Consider the following 13,238-nt stretch of genomic DNA (forward strand, 5'->3'; position numbering starts at 1 on the left):
TCTATAATTGTGCAGAAATTAAGTAATAAAATGAACTTGATAATAATATTATCTAGCTAATATTAATTATCTAATAGTATTATCCAACTAACTAAATTAACAAAATTGATTTTGTTAATAATTAATATATTATCGAATAATATTATCCAACTAACTAAATTAACAAAATTGATCATTTTAAGTGTAGTAGTGGTCCAAGAATAAATACGATAATACTAGAAACAATAAGGCACAGACGCCTAATAAACTAGATCATAAATATTATAAACTTGTCCTCTTAAAGTCCGCAAATAACCGAGGAAACAGTTTTTGTCAGTCAAAGGTACAACGTCCTAGTCTGGTCAAAGGTACACGAGATAGGTTTCTTTAACAATTATCGTCTTCATCCCCATTTACGGTACGAAATAATCATCCAAACTTTTCCATAACAAAAGAATGATGTTGGGTAATGTTTATAATGTCGTAAATGAATCAAACAACAATTTATGACTGTTTTAAAATCAAAATAAGATTAACACAAATATTTACTTTTTAAGAGCCAAAACTTATAATTTCTCGTGGATTGGTACCTTCTATCCTAAGTATAACGTTTTACTGTAAGAAGAGTTGTCGTGGACTATTATTTCAAATGGCACTTCACGTTTTTTTTAAATAATAATAGTAAGCCGACAGTGTAGAGTGACCAAAGGTGCAACGTAGTCAAAGGTACAACAGGTTCCCCTACTTCTGAGATCTGTAGACACTCGAGTAGAAGGAATTTTTTTTACAATCATGTTATTCCAATTCGGAACAATTTCACGTTTGAAGTCGAACTTAATAAGTCAGTGTTAAACTTTAAAAAAAGTCTTGATGAACTTTATTATGTGAATTAAAATTGCAAATTGTAGTTTTTAAATTTGCTGCTAAAGTGGATTACCACTTAGTGAACATTCGCTCACTGCAGCAATTAAATAAATAAGTAAACAAACCGTGATAATAGCAGAATTTATTTTTTTCTTTATAAATGTTTTTAAATAAATATAAATTGGTCTTAAATATTTTTTTGAGTTTTAAATTGTATTGTAAAACTCAACCACAATTTGAATAAAAATAACTTTACAATTATTATTTTCATTAAAGTTTTTGCAGTTGGTTGTTCTTTTGTTATATTAATCACTTGTTTTGATTTGAACGACATAATTCTTACTCAAAATACTTAATACACAAATCTGAAATGATTTTTCATAATATACAAATATTTTATACAATTTTTTCATTTTTATTTTTTTATAAATGTGTTACTATTTTTTCAAAGCTATCTCCACATTTTTGAAATATAGTTAAGCTAAAGTCTTTTTTAATAATTAATTTACATTTTTGCCGGTAAGTCTTTATGTTCACACGTTTACACAAGTTTCTACAAGAGTTTTGTTTGTTTTTTTGTTTAATAGTTTGTGTACGCAATCAATCTTTTGTACTAAATTTAAGTACGTCGGCACTCGATGTTTTTTTTAAGTGATTCTTTGTATAAACACTTGCAAGAATTACTTTTTCTTTTGAATCCAACCTCGCCATTTATAGCTTTTAAGTTCTCCATACTAAAGGTTCTTCCTTGTAGTCGTAGTGCCGAAGCTAAAATATGTGACTTCTGCGTCTCTTTACTACTTTTATCATTACTTAACTTCATTTCTAGATAACTTTTTGGACGGTATAAAGTTTCTGTTTTGCTTTCGTCCATTTTACATAAAAAAAATTCAACTCGCAATCTTACTTGAATTCACCTTTATATTCGATACGTCGCTAATACTACAATTGCTGTATTAATTGATCTATAAAATACTGGCAAATAATGTCGTTTTATTTGTTATGGATTTATTTAATAAAAGGTCTTGAAATAAGTTATTTGAACCAAAACTTGTTTTTTTTTTAAATATACTTGTAAAGACTTATCAGTAATTTAGATTAGATTTGTATTATAAATATATCAAAATAAAAAAAATTACTTGATTGTCGATAGATTTATTAAACTGTACTCTTTAGCATTTTTTAGTCGTTAAACAACGTGTGTAACTTGATTTTGAAATTAAAAGCTCGTTGGATTAAGTAAACTTCTAAAGAATGCTTGGCAACTTTCCAAAGAATAAAAGTCAATAATTTAAAAATAAGAATAAATTTTAATAAATATATTTGAGTATTTTCATTCATTTTAAGTTGTTTCTTTATTTAATTTTTAAAAGAAGAACCTGGTTAATTTTTATATGTTTTTATATTTTATATGTTCTTATAATTAAAAAATTATAAAAGTCATTTTATATTTTTTTAGTTATGAGAATATATCAGAATACATCATTTCGAATATTTTGAATATTTATAAATGAAATTTGAGAATATATCATTTTGCAAAAGTATTAAACCGCGTTGGAAGATTTCAACTGCGCAGTAGTAAATGGTATTTACAATTTCAAAAATAAAATGTGTTACAAAAAATACGCTAATTACATCGTGGTATTCATTTGTCATATTAGTGACTTGAAGTACTGAACACAAAATATATTTCGTGACTTTTTTTATTATCGATTAGTACCCGTGTATCAGGTAATAGAGGGCTAACAATAGAAAATCCGTGATTCTTTATTAAACAAACATTTTTTAATATCCGAGGTGAAAATTTAAAATACATACCATGATATATCAGTTACACTTATAAATGTTATTCTCAATACTATATGTAGCTTATATTTATTTTTTTAAAGAACGGATATAGTGTTAAAAGGGGTTTACACTAAATCAATTCCTTAAAAAAAGCATTTTAAGCGTGTCTTAAAACAACACGGTGGGAAATGAGCTAGCGACTAGTTAGCAAATAGCTATTTGCTACCTAACGGTAAAAGACGAGCTGAAGTCGTATTAGATACGCAGTAATACGTTTTTTAGACGTTTTGTGTCATATCTTTTCCGCACCGGCTATCTTTTCCGCTCTGGGAACTTTACAATATTTTATTTTAATAAAGTTTTGGGTAGCCTCTTTTGTCAAACTCCTATTCCGACATTGAGCGTCCTTCCCGCTTGCAAACAAGAATTTATAGAAGATAAAAAAAACCGGAATTAATAAGGATAAACGTATTGTACTATACACAGATCAACTCATATATTTAGCTTTAGACTTAGTGGACTTACATGTGTGGACTGAAAGTTTTGACAAATTGTCTCGCATTAAAAAGATTTTTTTCGAGGTGAAGAATCAAGTTGAACCTTTAAAAAAACTCATTTTAAATACTATACTTAAAACGTGCTTTTTGTAATGGTGAAGACCTTTTGAGAATCGAATACACTTACAATAAATGACCAGAATTTTTGAGAATCGAATACACTTACAATAAATGACCAATGAAGAAAGCATATAGAGTCTTATCATCGATTCCCATCTACATAGTCGCTGTATAGTACACTTTAAAAAAATAAAATAAAGGTAAAATACAATTATTGTGTACTATTACAGTTGTAATTTTTATTGTGATTACTAATTATTTTAGCTAAAATATAAAATAATATATAAATTAAAAATAGCATATTTTATCAAATAATCAATAAATAAAATCAAGTTGAAAAAAAGCAAGCATTTATACCTTTTTCCAGCTATAGATTTAAAAAACTAACTGAAAATAAACTAATTGATACTTTAAATTCATAAACCAAATAAAGGCCATGAAATTAATTATAATATATAATAATACATGGAATTAGTTATAATATAAATAGAAACCAAATATAAACCGCATAAAGGCCAAGGAATTAATGATGTTAGTAGTAATATAATAATTAAATCAATGTTTTGTTTCAAATTTATCTATAGTATATATAATTATTATTTATAGTATATATTATTATTATTTATAGTATATATAAGTTTTTCTTTAGAACAAGGAATTTTTCTTGATAAACTTTAAGTTGTAAGAGTGATACCAATTCTAAAATCCGGTAATGTAATCTGTCTCAAATTTATTTATGGTATTACTTTATACTCTTGAAAAAATATTTGTAAAAAATATATATTGTAACACGTTGCTCGGCGATAAGACAAAAATAATGTCTTCTTCATGCTCCGGCCATCAATTTTATTTGTAAATTTGTTGGTAGTATAATTTTTTCAACGGTAAAATATAATGTTGAAAAGAAAAAAAAATTACTGACCTATTTCTAAGGCCGACTATAAAAATTCCCCCCGACTATAAAATACCTGTCGGCAAATATCGGCTATATCTACCATGTCGGGAAATGTAGACTTTCAGTCGGCAAATATATAAAAACGAGGACCTATTTTTTTTTTTTTTAATAGAGTCTTTTTCTAATAAAATGTAAATCTAGTCGGCAAAAAATCATATTTTACCCCCCATACTATTCTCTTCGGGACGCCAGTGCCTATTTCTATACTACCATACTTTTCAAAATCATTAGAATATATTATATATGAAAAGTTTTACAAACTTTTTTACAAAAAAAGTATAAAATTTATAAACAAATATTTTTAAGTATCTTAAGTGATCTCTTAATTATAGATTAGTATCTTACTAATCTATAATTAAGAAAATCGTACAAATAAAATAAAAAATAATCAAACCTAAACCCTAAAGATAAGTTAATAAGATATTTTAAAGAAAATTTAAATTAGAGACAAGATAATAAGATAGTTGTTATATATATATATATATATATATATATATATATATATATATATATATACATATATATATATATATATATATATATATATATATATATATATATATTAAAAAGAATTTATTTCGTATACATTAAGTACTTAATATTTTCATATTTAAATATATAATAGTAACAATAATAACAATAATATTTAATAGAAGATCTGGGAAAATTCCATTTCTAAATGAGCTATTCATAATTATGGATAGTGGTTTTGAGATTATGTTTGGAATAAGCTTAAGAATAAATGTGGAAAGGCTGTTTTGGCCCAGACTTTTTTTGTTTTGAAGTTTCATTATGAGACTTGACACCTCAACTTCAGTCACTGGCTCAAAAAAAATAGAACTTTCATTAGGATTTTTAAGAAAGTCTTTATTATAATATTTTGGGATAATTTTTTTGTTTATAAGATTCTCTTGGATAGTAGCAAAGTAATTGTTAAAAATATTAGCAATTGTGGTTTGATCAGAGATGACTTTATCATTTATTTTGAGGTTGAAAGAGTTGTTGTATATAGTAGGTCTGATGTTGATAATTTCTTTTATTTCTTTCCAAGTTCTCTTAATGCTGTTTAGGTTGTTGTTAAAAAAGGAAATGTAATACATTTTTTTGGATTGTTTAAGTAACTTGGTTATTTTATTTTTATATAACCTAAATTTATCAAAGAATGGATTTCTTGTATTAATATTGTTTGATTTAACAAATTTTTTATAAATGACATTTTTGGTTGAGATGGATCTAAGAATACCAGCAGTTATCCATGGTTTAGATTTAAGTTTAATTTGTTTTTTTTGTTAATACTTTGTATGGAGTATGTCTGTTTAGAACTTTTACTAATGTATTTAAAAAAACTTATCATTGTTTTATTTATATCGACGCCTTTTATTTGCACCTCTCAGTTTATACTAGATATATCTTGTATAAAGGTGTCAGAATCAAAGTTTTTAAAGCATCTTCTAGAGATTTTTATATTCTTTTTTTTGGTGTAAAACCAGGAATACAGAGGAACTGGGCCGTGTGGTCTGAAATAGAAACTGTTAGATTGCCAGAGATTGTTTCAGAAGAATAGGAGTTTATAAAAATATTATCAATGGGAGTTTTGGTTTATATTATCAATGTTTACTAGTTATTACTAATTGTTACAATGTTTACTAATTATTATAGGAGTTATTTTATTATGAAGTTTGTACATAAATATAAAAATTTGATAAAAGTTTAACTGAAAAACATTGAGTATGTGATGATTTTTATAGTTCTTTAGAATGTAAGAACCGACCTGCTCTTGAAATAATTCTGACAGCGTGTTTTTGTCTACTAAATAGTTTTTAAATTTTACTTAAAAATTTGTAAATTCACAGTCTAGATTACAAAAAAATAAAATTAAATTAAAATACAAACAAAGGTATCTGATGGAAGATCCTTATGATCTTATCGCCGGAACCTTTTTTCAAAAACAACATGCATTACAATGCCAGATAAAAATTCTTATTAATATACACATTGTATCATAAATTTCATTATATATTGTATAGGTACGTTATCAAAAGTATTCAAAAATATTTTCAATCGAAAGAATGAAATTTTAAATTTATTTTTGAAGGCTGGAAAAGTAATTGACAAATCAAAATTTGGTAAAACAATTCTATTCCAGAGATAAGGTACACGATATGAAATACAAAATTGATTAAATCTTGTTTTACAAAGCGGTCATTTTACAAAATTATTATTTCTTAAGGTGTATTTGATTATGGGTTTCAAAATAAATATGTCTTTAAAAACTAAAGGGCATAAATCTTTTTTCGACATATAAATGAAAATAAAACATTAAATACATTTAATTCGTATACATTAAGTTCTCTCGTTTCCATAAAAAATATTTTAGTATGTGAGAATCTACAAAATAGATTAGGCGCATAGCGTGTTTCTGACGGCGGTAAAGACATTAACTTTTTCCTGTACTACCCCAGACAGTAATTGCATAATTTATATAACTATGAATAAATTAGTAGTGAAGTTGTTTTAAACTTTTTTTATTTGAATATATTCTGGCCTTGTATAAAATTCCAATACTTTTAGTATGTAATGTAATTAATATATTATTTTCGTGTGATGTTCATGTCTTGAAAAAAATTTTTGTTACTAAATCTTTTTTTATTTCAACTTGATCAATAAAAATTTGCAGCATATTTGTGGGTAAGGAACGTTTTTTGAAGAAGGGATGAAAGAGAATCCATTTTGTTTTGTTCATGTTTAGGTTTAATTTGTTACATTTGAACCAATTTGATACTTTTTGCAGTTCATCATTCATAGTCGAAAAGAGTATAATATAGAGAAAAGTATATATTTTTACTAGAGAGAAACAAATTGGTATCATCGGCAAACATGATACTTAAAAGATTCGAAGCTTTATAAAAGTCATTTACGTAAATCAAGAACAAAAGTAGCCATAGAATAGAACCTTGAGGAATCGAATTCAATAACGATAATTGTTCTTTAAACTGTTCTACATTAGCTAGGTCAAAAATACGTTTTTTAGTTTTTTTGTGCTGAATTTTTATTTTAGAGCTTGATTGAATGCTAAGAAAATTGGAAAATGGTCAGATATATCTGTTTTAAGAATTTCTTTTTAAAAATCATTGTTAAAGATATTAGCCGTGATTGCACAACTCTCGAAAAACCCCGTAAAAGAGCAGACCTTATCGAGCAACCTAAAATCGCGCGTCAACTAGAGTTTGTCATTTTTTTCGTCCCGCAAAAACTTTTAAACAGTAAAGTCTAGTATATTTTGAGAAAATATAACCCTAAACTAGAAGGCCAGCTAATATAAAATTGTGAAAAAAGGACATAACTTTTTTTCAAATAAAGTTGTTGTCCCATGGAATGCACTTTTCCAAGCAACAGTGAATGCTCCATCAATCAATGCTTTCAAAGACAGCATAACAAAGAAACTTTAACAAATGCTGCTTTGACTGTAGCGTCTGTTTTTTAATTTTGTCAGAATAAAAGGGGCTGGTATATCACTTCTTCGTCAAAGTATAAACAGATTTATTGTATTTGTTTTTTTGTTTTTTTGATCACTGAAAGAAAAGAAAAAAATAATAATAATAAAATCACTTTTTAGGTATAAACAACATCCTATATAATAAACAATACGGGTTTAAAAAGGATCACTTTACTAATAAGGTTGTTAATAATATTCCCAACTCATTTGATTAAAAAAAAAAAAATGCTTTAGGTGTTTTTATTGATCTGAGCAAGGCTTTTGACACAATCAATCATTACATTTTATTAACCAAACTAGAAAACTACGGTATTAAATATACATTTTTTTTTTATCGGGCCCCGAGCCAGCTTGAAGCGGCCCTGTATGAAAGTATTTATAAAAATCAAAAGCATCGAGTAAACAAAAGGAAAAAAAGTTAATGAAATACATAAATGATTGTTTGTCTTTTTTTTTTATATGTAGTTATTAAGGTGCTCCCTAAAGTCTTTACGGTCTTGTTACAGAGCACTGGAAAAATCTTAAATAATGTTAATATGCTATGAATTAGATAAAACTTTAGAGTAAACATAGAATAAGTATTAGTTATAGTTAAAGATGTCATACTTTTTAAAATAGCCATTCACTATGTACACTGCCACCGCCTAATAATAAAATATTTTAGCAAGTTCTGATAGGATAATGTTTGCGTTTGCTGACCAACACTTGTAAGGGTTTACTGTCTAATTAAGCAAACAGTTTCATATAAAAACTGATACTATTTGCAATTGGAATTATTCTTTCTTACATCTTCATATGTGTGCATTTTTTGGTAGAGATTAGTTTGATCGATTTCATTTACATTTCTTTTACTTACAAAGTACTTCGTAAAAACCATCACCGGTGACTAGTGGCACCGGTTATGATTCAACTCTACGTAGAGCTGAATCATAACCAGTGCCACTAGTCACCAGTGGTGGTTCATCGTTGTCAAGCAGCCTTTCACTGAGAAGAATTTATTGTATCGTTTTATCGTAACCGTAAAATTGACATTCTCATTAAAGTTAAACGATGTTTTAAGATCAGGTTGTAGTGAAGATCTATTTATATCAACTTCTGAAATTAACTGAAATGCAAATACCTGAGCTGGTTATTTTTGTAATCTTTTTAAATGGTTTGAAGAGTATGATACTTTTATACATAATTATCGTTAAATCAAATTGATGTAACAGTCAACAAATAATGTGTGTTTTTACACAAGTCATAAATTAACAAAAACGCCCACAGCGTTGTTGTAATTGTGGGGGTTCTGGCAAAAAACTCAAAAATCATTGTTAAAAGCAATCAATCATTTAAGTTTTTTTCCAATTTGAAACTTTTATTATCTCATTAAATTGCATTTGGTTTTGACATTTAATTACACCTTAATGTTAAGTGTTTACTTAAGAAAATATTTATAGCATTAATTTTTTTTAATTTAAAAGCTTTTTAACTTAAAAGTTTTTTTATTTAAAAGCTTTTAGCCTTAATAAAATACCTGTTTTTATGATTTAACATTAAATGTAACTTTATAAACAGAGAAAAGCTTTCCTCTGGTTATAAAAATACATTTAAACATCTTTAAAGATGTTTTATTCGACTTGTATTTTGCCAGTTTGTTGGTTGTTTTTCTACCGACTAATTGCCGGTCAATGTACTCTCAAAAATGCTCAATAGGATTGAGGTCTGGACTCTGAAGGTCATTCAAAAACTTTGATTTTTTGATTTTTAATTTTCCTTAACAGGTCTTGTGCTATGCTTTGGATCATTATCTTGCTGTAAGATCCAATGCGAGTCATTTTATACTTTGCACGTGGCAGCATAGCATTCTTCATAATAAACTCGCTGGTCCATAATACATTCTATGTGATGAATGGGACCCACATTGTCACAACTTAAAAAGCCCCAAAACATAACATTTTCTACAGTGGGATAGAATCTGTCGTCTATTGGACGTCTGACATACCTAATTCTATCATTACTGAATAGCATAAACTTTAATTTATCCGAGAAAAGGACTTTTGACCAGTCATTAGCTGTCAAACGAAGATAATTTTTTGCAAATTTGTTTTGGCTTTTAAATATTTTGCTTACTAAATCTTTTTTTTAAAAATTAGTTGCTTATTGGGCTAGAGCCGGCGTCGAATCTCGTGGTTCTGAACCAGAACTCTAACCACTGGACTTAAAATATATGATTGAGAAATAGTAAAAATTTATACGTTAAACTAAAAAAATGTTGGCGTTTCTAATTTTTTGCACGCTGCTGTATATTCTGCTTTATAAAAAAAGGTTTATAGATGCTTTTATTTTAAAATCTTTAAAATTTTGTCTTAAAAGTTAATAGATGCTTTTATTTTTTGAGAGATTTTATTTACTTGTTGCTTGAAACTTTCTCTAATAAACAAATTTATGATTTCTCAATCATAAATGAAAATTATTTCAATGTATATGTTAACCTCACATTCTAGACTCTATATTTTTGACTTTTAATTAGTTTTATTTTGTATTATGCGCAAAGTTTCTTCACTCTTTTCATTTACGGAATTTATCTCGGGGTTTGGAAATAAGACATGCTAAGTCTTCTTCTTGCCCATGCTATCAGTATATATTATTAATATCTTACGGAATGCATGTATTTACGCAGAAATAAAAAAAAAATCCGTACATTTTAAAAGAAATATTAAATATCGAAGTCCTTCTCCCATAAGTATCATTTAGATTTTCTTTTGAATTGTTTTAAAGAGGAATTTGAAACTGTGGTCTACAATACTGAATTTGAAGTGAACTTAGTTTTGAAAAAGATCTTGAAACAAAAAAATTATCATTCGAAAATTTTGTATGGTATTTATTATTATATATAAGCGGACAGATTAATTCTTCAACTTCATGCAATTCCACGGCGCGAGATTTGCATCTTGTTTGATCTAAAAATGGAACAAATACAGAGGAGAAAATAGAATTAGCCTCACCTTTATTTTTTGTTTTAATTTAACAAAAATGGCAGTGAAACAATTATAAAATTTACTTTATTTTTTATTATCTTCTACTACAACTAAAAAGTTTATAAATTGGTATGTTTAATTAATTGCAAATGGAAAAAAAATTAAAAGCATTCAATTTGTGGAGAAAATAGAATTAGCCTCATTTACATTATATACAATAAAATACAGAAAATATTTTATTTTTACACTCATTTAATATTTAGTATTGCTTCCTGAATTTTTAATGACTTAAAACATGCGGCTTGGCATACTAGTCAAAAGATTTTGGATAGTTTCTATAGATATTTCATTCCAAGCTTCTCTGATACGAGTTTTCAGCTCCAAGGTAGATTCAAACTGCTCACCATTTTCAAAAAACCTTTCTAGAAAATATTCCCCATAGATTTTCAATTGGGTTAAGATTTGGACTAGATGCGGGTCATTCCATTACGTGAATATTTTTTTCTCTAAACCAAGCTTTTGTAAGCTTTGAGTTATGGATAGCATCATTATCTTGTTGAAAAGTAAAATTTTCACCCATCAATTCCTCACCATGTTCAAGCAAACTTATCTCTAATAAATCAATGTAGTCCTGTGAACTTATTTTTGTTGAAATCCATGCCTGTGAAAGTTTTCCAACGACGGAAAAAGCCCCCAAAACCATAACAGTTCCACCACCAAAGTTACAACTTCGAAAAGAGAAAGAAAATCATCCGGTTTTCTTTCTCTTTTTGAAGATCGTGCCAGTAATATTGATAGCCATCAGAACCATCTTGATTGAACTTTTTTTTCTCATTTAAGAGAACTTGGTGCCACTCTTCCGGCCCAAGACATGTGTTCTTTTGCAAATTGTAATCTAACTTATTTATGATAAGCAGCAAGTTTTGGTCTACGCTTTTTCCAAACTGTGTTCGGATCTTCATGTGAGATTTGTCTCACACGTTGAACAGATACAGTTAATTGTAAATCATCACGAATTTGAGATGTAGTCGTGTGCTGAGCAGCAGCATGACGTACAATAACTCGTTTAGTACGATTATCAATTTTACCTTTGCCACCACTTTCCTTAAAAGTTCCATAATTAACGCCAATCTTGAAGTGATTATTAACCACTTTTGGAGATCTTTTAATTTTCTTTGCAGTTTACCGATTAGATAAGCCTGTATCTTTGTATTCTTTGATTAGTGCTAATTCTTCCTTCGTTAAACGCTAACCATGTCCTATTTCAAATTCAGGTATCAAAAACCAAGTGTTAAAAACTTTATAAGCACTGATTTCACAGTCTTTGTTTAACTTACAAATAATAATAATAAACTAAGTCACAAATACGTATCATCAGATTAAAATATACAAGTAAACTGAAAATGATTATTGATGAGGCTAATTCTATTTGTTATCGCAAATATCAAGTATTATACATTTTATGGTTTTATCAAATGTACCGCAATTTAATTATGCTATATTATAATCTAAAAAGCTGTTGTTTGTAACATCAATTATATGTGTGTGGATACAAAAGATGCACAGCAGAAACTTGCTTACAGATTTACAAAATATTGGATCAGTACATGGTGAGGCTAATTCTAATTTCTCCACTGTATCTGAAAAATTTATCATGTCCGATGATGAGAATACTATGATCCACCGCATAGATAAATAAATATATCGGTCTTTTTTTTTATTCACTACAATCCCTTGAGGATTTTGATATTTAATCTAGTCGATGACTTCAATTTTTGTTGCGACAAGTTAGTATAGGAAATTAATAAAAACGTGTCAGGTTTTATCACGATATGTTAAAAATCTTTTTTTCTACCCCAAGACTAAATTTTCTACCCAAAGATGAGACAAAAAAAAAAAAAAGGAAAGTTGCAATTTCAGACATTGAAATCACCAATTTTTATTTAATTTTATCATGAGGGCACAACCTATGCTTCTTTTTGATTATTAGGACTTTAAAATGATTAAGAATGGCTGCGGATGAATGCGGAAGAACTGACATTTTCTCAAGATTATCAAACGACATAAAATTTTGTTATACAGATACGTTTTTAATAGTTTTGGAGATGTTATATATGATATGTTTAGGTAAAATATGCAGTTTCAAGGTATAAGATATGAAAACAGTTTTGGTAATAAGAATGCTAAGAAATGCCAAGAAAAAGTTAGTTTATCCTAATACCATTTCACTAGTAAAGACATATGTTCATACAAAGATGGAACATTTCACTAGTAAAGACATATGTTCATACAAAGATGGTCGTTGAATAGTAAAAGTAGAGTGTAAAAGTGTATATAGTAGTAGTAGGTAAGCAATCGTAGTAGAATGTAAAAGCAAAAACGGCGAGAATGGTAGCGAGAAGATTCCTTGTTAAAAAGCTATACCGTGGTGCTCCGTGATAAGACTATTAAGTTTTCTTGAAGTAACTCAAGTCTCTCACACTAATTTAAAATTTTTTAAACCATTATCGGACCCAATGACATCAGGGGGGGAGGGGGACATACTTTTTTTCTAAAGAATTTTTTTGTTAAAGAAAATT

General features: G+C 27.6%; 1 long non-coding RNA gene across 2 annotated transcripts; it reads right to left on the minus strand.

The window, feature by feature from the left end:
* Positions 1-1,209: 1,209 nt before the first annotated feature.
* LOC136091573 (uncharacterized) lies at positions 1,210-2,071 on the minus strand. 2 transcript variants are annotated; one of them, XR_010644087.1, is made up of 2 exons: positions 1,983-2,071; positions 1,210-1,808 (listed from the first exon to the last, which is right to left on the minus strand). It is a non-coding gene; the product is annotated as an uncharacterized LOC136091573 (long non-coding RNA). The 2 variants fall into 2 exon arrangements; XR_010644086.1 differs by having other exon boundaries at positions 1,210-1,818; positions 1,983-2,056.
* Between the last annotated feature and the right edge of the window lie 11,167 nt (positions 2,072-13,238).

This window comes from Hydra vulgaris, chromosome 15, assembly GCF_038396675.1.
Source record: "Hydra vulgaris chromosome 15, alternate assembly HydraT2T_AEP".
Lineage (NCBI taxonomy): Eukaryota > Metazoa > Cnidaria > Hydrozoa > Anthoathecata > Hydridae > Hydra > Hydra vulgaris.